This window comes from Ruditapes philippinarum, unplaced genomic scaffold (assembly GCF_026571515.1).
Source record: "Ruditapes philippinarum isolate M1 unplaced genomic scaffold, ASM2657151v2 ctg3453_1_1_1_1, whole genome shotgun sequence".
NCBI lineage: Eukaryota > Metazoa > Mollusca > Bivalvia > Venerida > Veneridae > Ruditapes > Ruditapes philippinarum.
The window spans coordinates 69,882-86,173 of record NW_026860602.1 but is presented as its reverse complement, the minus strand read 5'-3'; the positions used below and the strand labels follow the sequence as shown (position 1 = coordinate 86,173).

Genomic DNA, 16,292 nt, shown 5'->3' with positions numbered 1-16,292 from the left:
TGTTGAATGGTGCGAAAAGTATTTTGTATGAATGTAAAATCTTACTACTTTATCTATAAAAATACAGAAAGGCAGACAAAATTTTAAGAAAAAATCGAGCATGTCAATAGCAGTCCTTTAATTGTCCCAAGAAGGACACCGTATATTTTAACTGAACTAAATCCACGTGGAGAGTAAAGGTAATTTTAAAGTGTCTTCTTACTTTTGTGGCTGATTTGGGACACATTTGTGCGTCGTATTGGCGCTAGCCTAACGGCGCGCTGTAGTATTTTCGTCTTGTCCTGTCGCTAACGATGCACGCCAAACTGTGCGTTGTCTTGCGGGGTGTTGTCGCGATGTCATATTGTCGCTCGGTTTAAATCGAAGGATTGGTTTAACATAAGCCAAGGGACAGGGCGACATCGCGTCAACACGCCGCATGACAGCGCGCCGTTTGGCGTACATCGTTAGCGACAGGACAAGACGAAAATCCGACAACGCGCTGTTTGGCTAGTGCTTCGCTAGAGATAGGACGACAATACAAGGGCACGACAACGCGTTATTTGGGGTTTTGTCCTGTTGTCGCTTAAGCAACAAGAAGAAAAGGTGCTATCGACAACGCAACGCGCAATGTGCCAAATCAGCCACCATATTTACAGACGTAAGAAGACACTTTTTGAATAGCTCTGCTGGTGGGGGGTTATAGTTGTATAATAAATAATACAGGGAGGATAACTCAAGCACATTATGGTGACTGATTTGGTACGCTTTTGCGCGTGTAGTTGGCGCTAGCGACAACACGACAAAGCGCCAAACGGCACCTTGTCCTTCTTTCGTCTTATCGCTGTCGTCTTGTGGTCCTGTCTCTAGCGCGGCACGCCAAACTGTGCGTTGTCGTGCGGCGCGATGTCGCCCTGTCGCTAGCTTATAAGCCAATCCTTCAAATTGAACCGAGTGACAATGTGACATCGCGACAACACGCCGCACGACAACGCGCCATGCTAGAGACAGGACGACAAGAGAGCGCGACAACGCACCGTTTGGTGCTTTGTCGTATTGTAGCTAGCGACAAAACAAAAAGGCAATAACGAATTAGGTTGCGTCATCGCTATCAACAACGCAACGCGCAAAGTACCGAATCAGCCACCATTCATAGTTACCACCTTTCATAAAGTAACATGCGTAAGTTACGTGCCCAGTCAATTGTAACTAAAATTCAAATGTAAAAAAGAAATACTATTTAAGAAATACAATTTTTGTTTGAGCTTTGACTTGCTTGTGTGTTGTATTAACAAATTTGAGAGTAAAATTTCAATTACTGATATCTGCAAATATTATGCAATTCCCGAGTCCAAAGAAAAGTTCAAATTCACAACATTCATAAAATGCAATTGCTACGAAAGCATAGAATTTTAAGAAGAAATTATCTGTAAAAAAGAAACTTTAGAGGTCCAGACTGCTTCCAGGCCCAGGTAATCCACTGCCCCCCCCCCCAAAAAAAAACACACCAAATAAACCCAAAAAACAAACGGTTAAACACATTTTAAAGTACATGTATGCTCAAAAAGAAGCGGTGCCATGGTTCTGCATGATGCGGTACCAATTTTGTTTTATCAAAGTTTTCTTGATTTTACAACATTATTTTGCATTATTTGTATAAAATTTATATGTTATCAGCTCGGGTCAATGCTTTTTGTGATCATTTGACATATGATACTTATTCCGACAACTTTACTTTTGGAAAAGGATGAAATAATGTTCGCTGTAAGAACACAATTGTTTCACATGTATAAAACAGGGCTGCCAACAGCAAATAGCAAAATCAGAGGAAAATATGCCGGGGGTCAAGGGGGCTGTGTAAGCCCCCTTTGCAGGTCCAGGGCAGAGCCGTGGAAGGGGCCCCGGGGGCAAAGCCCCTGGAAGCTCCTGGATTCTGATGATTTGGTATACCCTAAAATCAATTTCCTGGACTCTAAATTTGACTTCCTTGGTTGCCTTTAAAGCCATTCAGAGACACTTTAGTTGGACTTCAGGTTTTCATCAGCCCTCAAAACAAATATCCGACATTTTGACGCATTTTGACAACAGAAAAGAGCGACAATGTAAACTGTAATTTGATTGGTTATTCTAAAATAGAATGCCGGAAAAGACTCAATTTGACCAATGAGAAAAGCGCTTATAGACGTACCATAGGCGGCTAGCGTAACGATTAAAGCCGAAGCGTGCCGGTTTTTGGGTACTGTATAAAATATGACGAATGAATTTAATGTCTTTGTCGAATTTACATCGATCTAAAAAATGACCCAGGAGCTCACGAAATCCACGGATTTCCGTGAATCCGCGGAAAATGGGCAGCCCTGATAAAACTGTTTTCATTAGTTTCAGGTTATGATAGACAAATATTGTTGCAAAATGTTTTGCACACATAGATGAATCATTCAAAACTTCTGTGATGTATGCAAAATCTCTATCTAAAATCAATTTAAGTAAGAAATTTTCGCTTTTTTTTAATTTACCTCTTGCACTTTTCAGAAGATTACGTAAGAATGATACGGTGTTGCGTGCAGGATGATAAATTATCGGCGTTACGCGGAAAAATGATGCGTATACCCTTGACACCGTGATATAAGTGTGTCTAAAATTATAGTTAGAATGTTTAAGATGTAGTAGATCATTTAAATAAACAGGAGACATATTATTTAGAATTTTGTATGTTTCTAAAGCAATTGCTCTTAATCTTCTAACTTTCAAAGAAATAAGGCCGGACTTCTCAAGAAGTTGATCATACTGTTTTTATCATCATAAATAAATCTTAAAGCTCTTTCCTGATTTTTTTCTATTTTCCTAGTGTTTGATTCATTTGTAAAATGCCAAGTAAAAGGACAATAATTAAAGTTTGACATAACAAAAAGAGTAGTATATTGTGAGTCTGCTAGCTTAACCTATTAAGATGTTTACCAATTCTCTTTAGTACATTCAGTTGTTTAGAGGCTTTTCTACAAATATTTGACACATGTGAATTAAAACTAAGTCTGCACCAAGCAGCTTTACTTCATCATCACATGATATTTCTATATTTTTGAATTTGAAATTAATTTTCTGTTGGTGGGTTTTCTTCCCATGTGGCGGCACGAAATACCCAAATATACCCAAATACACCCAAATATACCCAAATATAGCAATATTCATTTATTTTGTATAAAATACAGATTATATTGGGAAAATGAATTAATATTTATAACAAAGTATGACTTAGGCGGCTATAACATTCATTCATTCCGTTGAAATGGGCAGTTCAGATGTTGCAAGAAAATAATCTTGTGACATTGGCTTATTTAGGTTATGAATATACTGGCAATATATGATAAAGATATGAAAAAATTTATTGTTTACATTTTTTTGGGGGGTATAACTTTGTTCAAATTTCATACAAGTGTCCATCGTATTATATCTTTTTTTTAAATTTAATATAGCTTTAATGGAGTATACTGGTTGGGGACCACCAAAACCGGACAACCATCAAACCCGGACGGCCCCGAAAATGCTCAATATCGTATTTTCTTTGTTCATTTGTTGTCGGTCACTTTTTTATCAACAATAAATGCATGTTTCTTCTGTACTGTATTTGGGTAGATTCTATATTTTGGTGATAGCAAAGTGTATATTTGGGTATGTTTGATTTTATCTTAGTGAACGTTTATATTGAAATTCATTTTAAAAACAGCACTTTTTGTTATTAGACATTTATTTTTAGTATGTTTGGACATCATTTTTAGAATATTAGGACAATATTTGTGTTTATTTGGGCAATATTTGGGTATTTCGTGCTGCCCTTGAAGGGCTTCCCAAGCGGTACAGATGGATACCGAAAATAAGTTATTTTCGCGAAAATAAGATCGCGCCTACGAAAATAAGATTTATTTTTGAAATAGTGCATTTATCTGTTGAAATAATTATGTAAAATATATATTTATGCATTCATTGAATGATTTTACTACTACATGTACGAAAATAAGATCCAATTGATGATCTATACGAAAATAAGATCTGCAAACAATTAAAATCCGTATACATGAATTGATATTTGTATGAAAATAAGATCTAATTGAAAATCTGATCTATTCCAAATTCTTGCTATAAAATCACTGTTTGACGTTCTATATTTAGACATGTGACGTAATCATTAAACATGTGACGTAACCACTATGAAATCCGTAGCGCTATCAATAAGTAGGGAAACAAATCAGCTGCAGGCGCAATTTTGCTTAATATCAGGTCCGGCAGCACTTATTTGTTGATGTCGTGTTAGAATCGAAATAATATCCAAATCGGTGATTTTATCGCTTGATAACATCACTGTTTGTCGTTCAGATGCTCATCATTATATAACTCGGGCTATGCCCTGAGGTGATATAATTCCTCGCATCCTAACTGCAAACAGTGATGTTATTGAGCGATAAAATCACAGTTTGGGATATGTTATTTCTTAAATAAGATATATATAATCTGTATGAAAATTATGTTTTTGACTAAGATTTTTACAAATATTTTTATAAGATCTGTGAATATGAAATTTGCATGAAAATAAAATCCTTACGAAAATAAGATCTATACGAAAATAATACAACAAATGTATTAGTATGAACATAATATCTGTTTCAGAATGATACGAAAACGAGATCAAAATCTGTAAACAAAGAGATATTTATATGAAAATAAGATATCAATATGGAAATGATTTTTACCAATATAAAAGATAATTGAAAATACGTGTAGATTCTAATATGAAAATAATATCTAAGTATATTTAGTTAAAGAAAAGTATATAACTTTATTGCTTTAAGTGCTTTAATTAGATAATGCATAAACAAGATATTTCTATTTGAGAGAAGAAAAAAAATGACACAACGTATGACACGCGCACATGACTGTCGGCAGCAATCAATGCGCTAATACGATGATTGGATTTATCATTATTGGATTTTCGCACTTATAGTAATTGACACACACTTATTAAAGCCCATCATTAAAGGTGTTTATTGGCGATTTATCATAGTCACCAATCATTTTCATATAGATATCTTATTTTTTACAGATTTTTTTACAGATTTTGTTATCAAACATGAGCTGTCGGTAGGACAGCAACGCTCGACTATTCTTAGTGCTTGATAGTAAAAAAAATGCTTGATAGAGTTACCTCCTCCTGTTTACAGGTTGGGGTCATGATGGTAAACAAGTGTGCAAAGTTTCAAAGCCATATGTCAATGGACTTTGAAAATATTTGAACTATTACAAAAACTTTAACGTAAATTCTAAATCGAAAAAGGGGCATAATTCTGTCAAAATGCTTGATAGAGTTACCTCCACCTGTTTCCAGGTTGGGGTCATGATGGTGAACAAGTGTGCAAAGTTTCAAAGCCATATGTCAATGGACTTTAAAAATATTTGAACTATTATAAAAACTTTAACGTAAATTCTAAGTCGAAAAAGGGGCATAATTCTGTCAAAATGCTTGATAGAGTTACCTCCTCCTGTTTACAGGTTGGGGTCATGATGGTGAACAAGTGTGCAAAGTTTCAAAGCCATATGTCAATGGACTTTGAAAATATTTGAACTATTACAAAAACTTTAACGTAAATTCTAAGTCGAAAAAGGGGCATAATTCTGTCAAAATGCTTAATAGAGTTACCTCCTCCTGTTTACAGGTTGGGGTCATGATGGTGAACAAGTGTGCAAAGTTTCAAAGCCATATGTCAATGGACTTTGAAAATATTTGAACTATTACAAAAACTTTAACGTAAATTCTAAGTCGAAAAAGGGGCATAATTCTGTCAAAATGCTTGATAGAGTTACCTCCTCCTGTCTACAGGTTGGGGTCATGATGGTGAACAAGTGTGCAAAGTTTCAAAGCCATATGTCTATGGACTTTGAAAATATTTGAACTATTACAAAAACTTTAACATAAGTGGTTACGCCGACGCCGACGCTCGGGTGACTGCAATAGCTCTACTTATTCTTATCGAATAGTCGAGCTAAAAATATATTTTTACACAGATCTTATTTTCGTTATAAAGACATTATTTTCATATATAAACAGATTTTTTTTCCGTAAAAATCTTAGTAAAAAACAGACATTATTTCATACAGATCTTATTTTCATATAGATCTTACACTTCAGACCATCACTATCTCTTGATCATTCCACTTCTTTTTCGCATATTTTCAATAGGATCTTATTTTCGTACATATACATGTAGTATTTCCATACAGATCATATTCTCAATTACTAGTATTTTTGTACGAATATCAATTCATACAGGTTTTGACTTTTAATTTTTTACAGATCTAATTTCTTACAGTCATGTAGTACTTTCATAAATATATAATATTTTCATACAGGTATTAAATATTTACATAAAGATCTTATATTTTGGTATATACCTTTTTTCGTATGAACATTTTTTCATACAGCTTTTATTTCCTTACAGATTTTATTTTCGTAGAGTACTGTTATGATTTTATTTTCGTACGGTACATATTCTTATATAGATCAAGATCTTATTTTCGTAGTCGTTGTTTCAGGTTATTTTGGCAATAGTTCTTTTTTATTTGGATACTTTTCTCTACAAACATTTCTTGTCTTATAAGAGAACATTTCATTCTTAAAACTTATTTGCAAAATCAGTGAAGTTAATACTATTTTAATATAAGTTATGAACCATGTAAATCATATATATATTTTCTTAGATACCCTCTTGTTCATGCGTTCTTACAATACCAAATTTGAAATATTTACCATATTTGCCGCACAAACGTCTAATATTACAAAACATTTTGCTCTTTATTATTTCATTCAAACAAATCATTTAATAACAGCAAAAATAGTTTTTGATACATTATATTCAAAAATAAATTTTATTTTTGCGGACCCGATCGTATTTCCGATTTACACGGCAATTCAAGCTATTTTCATACGATAGTATTTTCGGCTCAAACTTCACATTTTTAAATATATTTTTAGTTCTGAAATTTATTATTTTATTCATACAAATCAATTATTAAGAAACAAAAAATACGTTTTTAATACATTATATCAAAAAGAAATCTTATTGTCGTAGACCCGATCTTATTTTCGCTTTACGCGGCAATTTGAGCTATTTTCATACGATAAAACTTCACTTTTTTTGATATTTTTATTTGGTTCTGAAATTTTAATTTGCAGTTAAATCATTCAATGAATGCATATATATATATTTTACATAATTATTTCAACAGATAAATGCACTATTTAAAAAATAGACCTTATTTTCGTAGCCGCGATCTTATTTTCGCGAAAATAGCTTATTTTCGGTATCCATCTATACCCCTTCCCAAGGGCTATTGCCTGAAGTGAAAGCCTTCAATGAAGGCTTCATTTGATTTTTTGAGAACCATCAAAGTTAAACTATCTTTTTCTAGTGTGTTACTCATTGACAAGTAACAAAATGTTTCTATTCAAAGTCTTACATTAAATAAAACTAAACATATAAATATTTAACATTTTACCTGATATTTTATTGAAACAATATTTGTAAAACTGAAGGGTCAATGACGATCAATTATCAAAGGGGAGCAACTATGGGGGGATACTAAATCGACGGTCTCCACAAAATCGACGGTCTCTGACGGTCTCCAAAGACAGTCGAAGACCGTCGACTGTAGGAGACCGTCGATTAGTAGGTTATTACACAAATCGACGGTCTCGCGATGAATTGATAAGAATAATTTAAAAATTATTTATAATCGGTCAATTAACATTTTCCTTTTTCGACGATACTTTATTTATGTTAATATTTAATGATATTAATGGGAATGAAATGAATAGATAAAAAGGGAAAAGAAACAAAAATAGGAAATAGGATATTGTTATGCAGAAAATTAGATAAACGAATTGACAATGAAATATATTGAAATATAAAAATGCTATTATATTTATTAATAAATATCAATGTCTAATATTTTTTATCTATATTATTATTAGTAATAAGTAGTAGTAGTATAATCTCGATGTCTTAGCTTTTTAATATATACACATAAATTTGTGAGTTTATGCTGATTTGTGTATATTCTAAAGACCGTCAATAGGGAGAGAAGACCCCAGGTGCCCCTCCGGGCATTATTTCAGGCACGAGCGGGCACCTAGGTAGAACCACCGACCTTCCGTAAGCTCAAGCTTGCAGTATTTATATTAATAAACAACATTGATCTATGATATTTCCAAAGTCTGATGCATAATCATATGAAAGTAAGATAATAAACTTTACGATCGCTTAAAAAACTTCATATTGTTCTTATGTTCTAAGGAAATTGGTGGACTTCGCAGGCATCTTAGTGTGAAACTGATAACGATCGCTGATTAGCTTATCACTATGACCCCTGCCAGCTTGATTGACAGGCGGCGAAATGTCTATTTTCTTCACATTAGCTTTGCCTTGGAGTATATTTCTTGTTTGTATATAAATGCATTTTGTATATTTCCTAAACCATTATTTTTGCCTTTTTCATTTATCAATTCAACAAGTTTGATTATTTTAAACATCGCTTTCTTTTCATTCAGGAAAAGGAAAGCCCTTATATTAATTGCTTTTTATGTTTTAATTTTTTTATTTCCAGACAGAAGTTGACGATTTTTTCCATTCTAATAAATTTCTTTAATTATATTTTTGTTACTTTTCTAACTTTTTATGTGATTGTTTTTAAAATACATTTTCTCACTTTTTTTTTCTTTTAATAAAGTTAGGTTGAGCCATGAGCTAGAGTTCCTTCCCATGGTGTGGCATGGATATTATATTTCGCAAACAGTCAAATCCGTTATTTACTTTATTCACATCTAGATCTACCCTTTTGCGAAATGTAATAACTAAACGCTCTCAACAATCTAGATGAAATTATTCGATTTTCCACGTAGAAAACAAAAACACTTTAAGTTAACGATTATTTTATTGTTAGAAAAAATGCGTATCTACCTATTTCGCAATTCCAATTACAAAGTGTATGTAATAAATCTCGTATAATAACCTATTAATCAACGGTTCTATCGTCGACGGACTTTTGTTGTAAATATCTTTACGTATATTTAGTCAAAAATGTATTTATTTCATTAAGACAATATATTGATCATTGTTCAATTACAACTGAACTAACACAACATCTAAATTCTAATAATATATTAATAATCATTAAAACAATTCATTTTTTTTTTCATTATTACTGTATTTTTTGCATTAAAAATACCCGTTAATCATTCTAAACTATTGACATTAATCACTGAAAATAAAAGTGTTATTGCCTATTTGTCATTCTGTCTTTCAAATTTAATTACGTATATTATCTGTAGACCGTCGATTTGTGTAATAAGTCTCCTACAACTGACGGTCTTCGACGGTCTTTGAAGACCAGGGACCGTCGAAGACCGGAGATCGTCCATTAGTATCCCCCGCAACTATGTGTAATCATTACAAGTACTGTATATACCGGAATACGGTATTTAGTGTGGTGCTCCATCTCAGTACACAGTTTGAACAGTTTATTGAAAATGCTGGGCCTCATAGAGGCATCAGTCACATATACAATAATATATACATATAGTATGACATATAAAGAGATATCCACGAAATATGCCTTTTTTTTTTTTTTTTTTTTTTTTTTTAACAGCAGACATTCCACTCTCAAGACGGTTCACACCATATTTTCCCAAAATGAATTTAGATACTTTTGATTAAATAAACTTTATTAATAAAAGTTAAAATGGTATTTTGATTGATAAATGACCATACATAAATTAAATTTACTTAAAATTGTACTCTAAATTCATATATCATATCTTTTAAAAGTTCAATTAAATAATTCATACTTGGTTGTGTCTGTACAATGTATTTGATATTTTTATGTTGAACACCAACCCTTTAAGTAATTTTTCTTTCCTTAAAAGGAAGTAATGCAGTTTACATTATTTTTCCTTAATAAAACTATTCTTGAATACCAATACTGACTTTCAGTAAAATAGATAAAAATGTATTTTTTTAAATGTCCCGATTTACAGTTAAAAATGAGTTTTTCTTACTTTTAAGGAAAATTGTAAATATTTGAAGGCATTTACTTAGCATCATATACTTACGTAGCAAATTGATTATTATTGAATAAACTTAAATGTATTCTATTTTGATAAAAAAAAAACTTTTCCCCATAACATGTATTAATTTTGTTACTCAGATATATATTATGCTGTATATGGTGATGCACTGAAATAAAAGTTCTGTTCTGTTTCTGTTCTGTCATAACATATATCTTGCATGCCTGTGTAGCTCTTGGCATTATAATTACAAACAAAACTTAATTGTTTGACTATTATATAATTCTATATAAACTTATTTGTTTTACCATCATATATCAGTCTATATATATAAGCTACAAAAATAGTAACCTCAGGTTTATAGAGGACCATATAGAGATGCTTAATGCAAAATACGCAATCTCTGGGCCAGAAGACTTTTAGGCATTTTTACTATTAAAGTCTAAGTTAAACAAGAAATGTCGAACGACATATATGCCCACCCCCCCCCCACCCCCTTTTGTAGCCTTTGACTCACATTATTGGTAATTTTGTTAGTGAAACTTGCCATAAATGGGTACATGAAAGTGTTCAATTTTGGAAGAGAGATAAATAATGAAGACTTTATGATAAATAATTTTTAAGATAATGAGACATTTAAGGCCCCTGTGACCTAGAGCTTTGAACTAGTGACCCAAAATCAATAGGGTCATCTAATAGTTATGACAAATCAATACTAGAAATATAAAGACATTGTGATAAATAGCTTTCAAGCTAATCAGCGGAAACCATAATTACATTCAAGAACCCTGTGACTTTGATGTAATGACCACAAAATCAATAAGGGGCACTTACTAATTATGACCAATCAGTACGCGTAATATGAAGACAATGGGATAAATAGTTTTTAAGATAATAAGCGGAAACCATTCTGAAATTTAAGGCCCCTGTGACCTTAACCTTTTATCTTTAGACTCCAAAAGCAATACAGATCATCTGTTGCTTATGACTTATCAATATGTGAAATATGAAGACTTTATGTTGATTATCTTTCAAGATAATGAGCAGAAATCCTTTACCATTCAAAGATCCTGTGACCTTGACCTTTGACCTGGTGACCCCAAAATAAATAGGGGTCATGTACTAGCTACGACCAATCAATATGTGAAAAATGAAGACTTTGTGATAAACAACCCAAGATAATAAGCGGAAATCATATTTCCATTCAATGCCCCTGTGACCTTGACCTTTGACCTAGTGACCCAAAAAAATAGGGGTCATCTGCTGGTTATGACCAATCAATATGTGAAATATGAAGACTTTGTGATGAATTGTAACCAAGATAATGAGTAGAAATCACTCTGACAATTAAGTCCCTGTGACCTTGACCTTTGACCTAGTGTACCCAAAATTTATAGGCGTCATCTACTAGTTATGACCAATCAATATGTCTAATCTGTAGACTTTATTATGAATACTTTTCATGATAATAAGCAGAAACCATTTTGACATTTACTTCCCCTGTGACCTTCACCTTTGACCTAGTGACCCCAAAATCAAGAGGGATCATCTACTTGTTATGATCAATCTTTATTTGAAATACTAGTATGACGATTTTGTGCTGAATACTCTTCAAGATAATCGGCGGAAACCATTTTGACATTTACGGCCCTGTGACCTTGTGACCCCAAAATCAATAGGGTCATCTACTAGTTATGACCAATCACTATGTGAAATATGAGAGTTTGTGATGAATAGTTTTCAAGATAATCAACGGAAACCATATGTGGTCTACCGACGGACAGACCAACAGACAGACCAACATGAGCGAAACAATATACCCCCATCTTCTTTGAAGGGGTGGGGCATAATAAGTGACCTCTTCTCCCTAGCGGGCCACTTTTTGTCTAACATGACATGACATTTATAACTTTTGTAGAGGACCTGTCCACTTCGATTTTTAAATGCATGTTGTCTTTCTTGTTTTTGTGTGTATACATTAAAAATATAGACTATGAAATACTTAGTTAAATCTTTCTCTTACATGTTTTACTTTCTCTGTGTATATACTTACATGTATGTCGATTTTATTCCGATAAAAATCATCGTTTCTTCTTTTTCAGCTTTTACTACTTGTAAATATATTTTGATATAGATAATAAAAATAATATTTTTTTTGTATTTTACAGGATTCACTTATTTGTGATATGTAATTTGTGTCAATTCTAATTCATTATTTGTTGTTTTTTTTCAGGTTTTACACTTATACATGTATATATTTTTATGATGATTTTCTTTTGTAATTATGTAATGCTGTTTATGTGAATATTACTATTATACTAAAGGAAATAATAAACAATAGGTTTACATTCTAATCAATGAAAATGTGTAATAAACCCAAGATAATTGACCTTTTTCGAAAACCTAACTACTCCGTTTTCCGGTACATTACATGTACAGAATGTACCAGAAAACGGCGTTTAGCTAGGTTTTCGAATTCTTCAATTGACGTGCCAATAGGGAACGATCTGAGATAAGCATCGTATACGTCACTGATAAGAGACCTGTTCTAAAAATAGCCACATATCGATAACTTTCGGACAAGGAAACTGGTTATCTACATGTAGATTATACAACATGTTATGGTTACGAATACTTTTATTCACATTTCTCTCAATGGAAATGATGTTCCTGGATTTAAACTTGCGTAAAGCATGATTGAGATGGTTTAAAACCATCAGGAAAATAAAGATGATATGGTGAAAAAGAAATAACTTTCGGCTGCATGTCAATTTGAGAAAAATGCCGGCGCTTGGCAATTTGTTTTTGTTTCACTGTTTATCAAATTAGAAATGGTGATATGATATGGTATGATTTTCCTATCACCACAACGTCATGTGATATGGCCCCTGTGAGAGATGCTTGTAGTATCCAGGAGGTCAATTGCAAGTTAGTTCCAGTAGAGTACAGGTCTACATGACATATGAAAAGTGATTTTACGGTATTTGTTATTCGAACTAGTTGAATTTAAGACGTTGCGTTTCTAAAAATCTAATTCTACAAAATCTAATGAAAACTTTAAAAATTATAAAAAGGGATATTTAGATTGAATTGTAAAGAGAAAAAAAATAATTTAAGACTGATATAATGACAGTTTTAACATGGCGCAGGAATTAAGGTATCCTGCAAAGACTGGGATTGGAACTCAGTTTGGAAAAAATGGAGGTGGCAGTTAATTAGGCTCCCAGACTATAACTGGAAGCGATGACTTCTTTTTCAAAGTCCACTACCACAGCTAGTGGCGATGATACCAGAGAGTCTGGCACTAGTGGTAGGCCATTAAGCCATGTACAATGAATAATTCTGACACTGCAAAAATAGCTAGAATTCTCAACAATCATGACTTTTCAAAGGCAACAGCCTGAAATGCTGAAAAACTTGGTTTCTGAATTAACATCAATGAAACAGACAATGTACCAGAATCTGGGAACATGGCGGATGATGCAAGTGAAAATGAAGAGCATGATGGAATTTCCCCAGAAAGTAACTCTGTTGACCAGCCAAAAAGTGACCCGAGTCAAGGTCAAAAGGGTGAAGAAAACAACAAGTGCTCCATTTTGATAAACTCTACATATGTGAAAACACTACACATGTGATAAGACAACCGCATTGATAATATACAATATTACATACTTCCTTCAATTATTTCTTGTCACCAGTGTGTATTCTCATACTAGAGTATGTGTCTTCTGTGAATTTTATTCTGGTCTGTATCGGCAGCCGATGTCAAGATCCTTATAACACATATAATTGATCAAATTATACATATAAAGTACACTTACAAAAAATTATAAATTTTTTAATACGTTAATTAATAACTTTAGATACAATGTCACATCGACATATTTTTGAAGAAAAAAAATATACAAAAATGTAGTGAGAACTTTTGTGTAATCGATCTGCTAAGACACAAACGCATATTTTAATTATGTTGTGCTGATTTATTTCACTTTAAGTATTTATGCAATAAACAAATCCACCTTTTCCCCTGATGAGAATTCTTGTTTTGTCAAACTTGCATTTGAAAAAAAAAAAAAAACATTTTATCACATATTTTTACCCCTCACTTTTTTTCGTAATGTTTATTTCCCATAGGCCTCTGGAAGTTATTCTTACTGTTAATGCAAGTGTACCACGTGACTAAGAATGTTATACTGTTACATAGGTAACAGTATTCTGTATATAAATAACACATGGGTTTGTGGGTAAAAGTAATAATATCCCGAGGAAAATACTGTTACCCGAGGCGTAGTATTTTTACGAGGGATGATATTTTTACTGTTACACACACCCTCGGCGTACATGCAGTATTTTCCTCGGGATGATATTTTTACTGTTACCCACAAACCCATGTGTTATTTATACACTAATAATTTATGGTTTTTTTTTAATTTTTGTTTAATGTCTCATTTTATGTCTTTTTCTAAGACCGCTTATCTGATAAAAATATGACTTATTACAAAATGAGCATGTACATAATACCCAACTGGTGGGAATATGTGTGAAATGTTTCAGGTTACTTGATGCTCTAGATCTTTCTCAACGGTGTGAATTGTCATGTGTTTTGTCTAAAACATGCTTTATTTCATATTTCGCACATATATTTTGTCTCACAAATGTGAATTTTTCCATTATATTTTAGGTACTGAAAACAAATCTTTAGCTCATCAATCTCTATATTATTGGCATATAATATGTATGACAACTGACCGACAAAACAGTGTCTTTTCACATATCACACATTTATATTATTTCACACACTAGTGAGTTGTCATATGTGAGTGAAGGTCAAATAAACATAAAAGGTATTTTATCTAAAATTCTGCTTCTAAGTTTTAAATTTACTAAAACGAAGTCGGGGGGGGGGGGGAGACTTTCATCCGCAACCAATTGTATTAAGATCATATCCAAAATAATATTTAATTGTGTATCTTGACATTATTTAAAGAATATATGGAAATAACACAACACTTGCGAACAAGGGAACATTTACTGCAATCAGCAATGAAACCACATGGAAAAATATTAGTCAATGGAAAAAATTAAGCATGCATAACACTAGTGCTGGCATTCTAAGCATCTTATAACCACATAGTACCAGAGCCGCTGCTCCTTTTAAAGCATTTGTTAAAGAGGTACCTTTATATACATAATTGAAAGTACATGTACAGGGTGCTGGAGCAATGCACAAACTTTTGCAAGTTATTATAATAAAACAATATTATCTCGTTCAAACATATTTTAAGAGAAGATATTGGAAAATGAGTGATGCCTTTTATTTACACAATAATGTTAATAATTCAGCCATTTGTATAGTGTTGTCTGTAATAAACATACACATTACATCAAAATATGTTATACAATCAGTGATTTTACTACTTATATAACAGACTCCGAAAAAAGGCCTCTTCCCAATTGAATTTTTCTTTATAAGCATGCAGTTTTCCCAAAAATCTGAACTTAAACAAGCTTTTTTACTTCCCAAATCAGCAATTTTAGCGATAATTTTTCCCAAAATCAAAAGGCTAAGGCCTCTTCCCAATTAAGTGAGAAAAAACACTGACAATAGAGAAGAATTATAGATTTATTGTACAACTTCAATATTTAATCAGGAATCCGCTCTTAAAATCTGTGGTGTCTATAAGGTAGATTATGTTACTTATCTGTAAGTATGTTGATCATGATTTCATCAGCACAAATCTCCCTTTGAGCTCACCCACCTACCCACCCTTCCTGTTCAGATTAATTCCTGCTTAAATAACTTATGATTTCTTGCACACAAGAAATCATTCTAAAGTATAACCAAGCTTGTGTGTTGATGCAGTGTAGGCAATCTGAGTGAGCCCAAAGAAAGACTTTTGCTGGATGAAATTATTTTAACCTTCAACTCACAGGTAAGTCTCGCTAAATCTATCATGTTTTGTAGAACTTGTAACCATACATATTTCAATACACTAAATATTGTCATTTATGACAGATAGACATGTAGACACCAACTAGGCACATTTGGTTAATCTACATGTATTGTCAATAATTCTTATATGTTATACATGTAATTTTCCACTATCTAATCATTGCCAACCACCTAAGATAAACACTACATATGTGATAAGATAACTGCATTGAGAACATACATTATCATAGACTTTCTTTATTTATTTCT

General features: G+C 32.6%; 1 protein-coding gene across 1 annotated transcript in view; it reads right to left on the bottom strand.

Annotated features, from left to right (window-relative positions):
- Nucleotides 1–16,292, bottom strand: part of LOC132712751 (zinc finger protein 208-like) — a 29,738-nt gene that overhangs the window by 10,339 nt on the left and 3,107 nt on the right. The gene's annotated exons all lie outside the window — the stretch shown is intronic.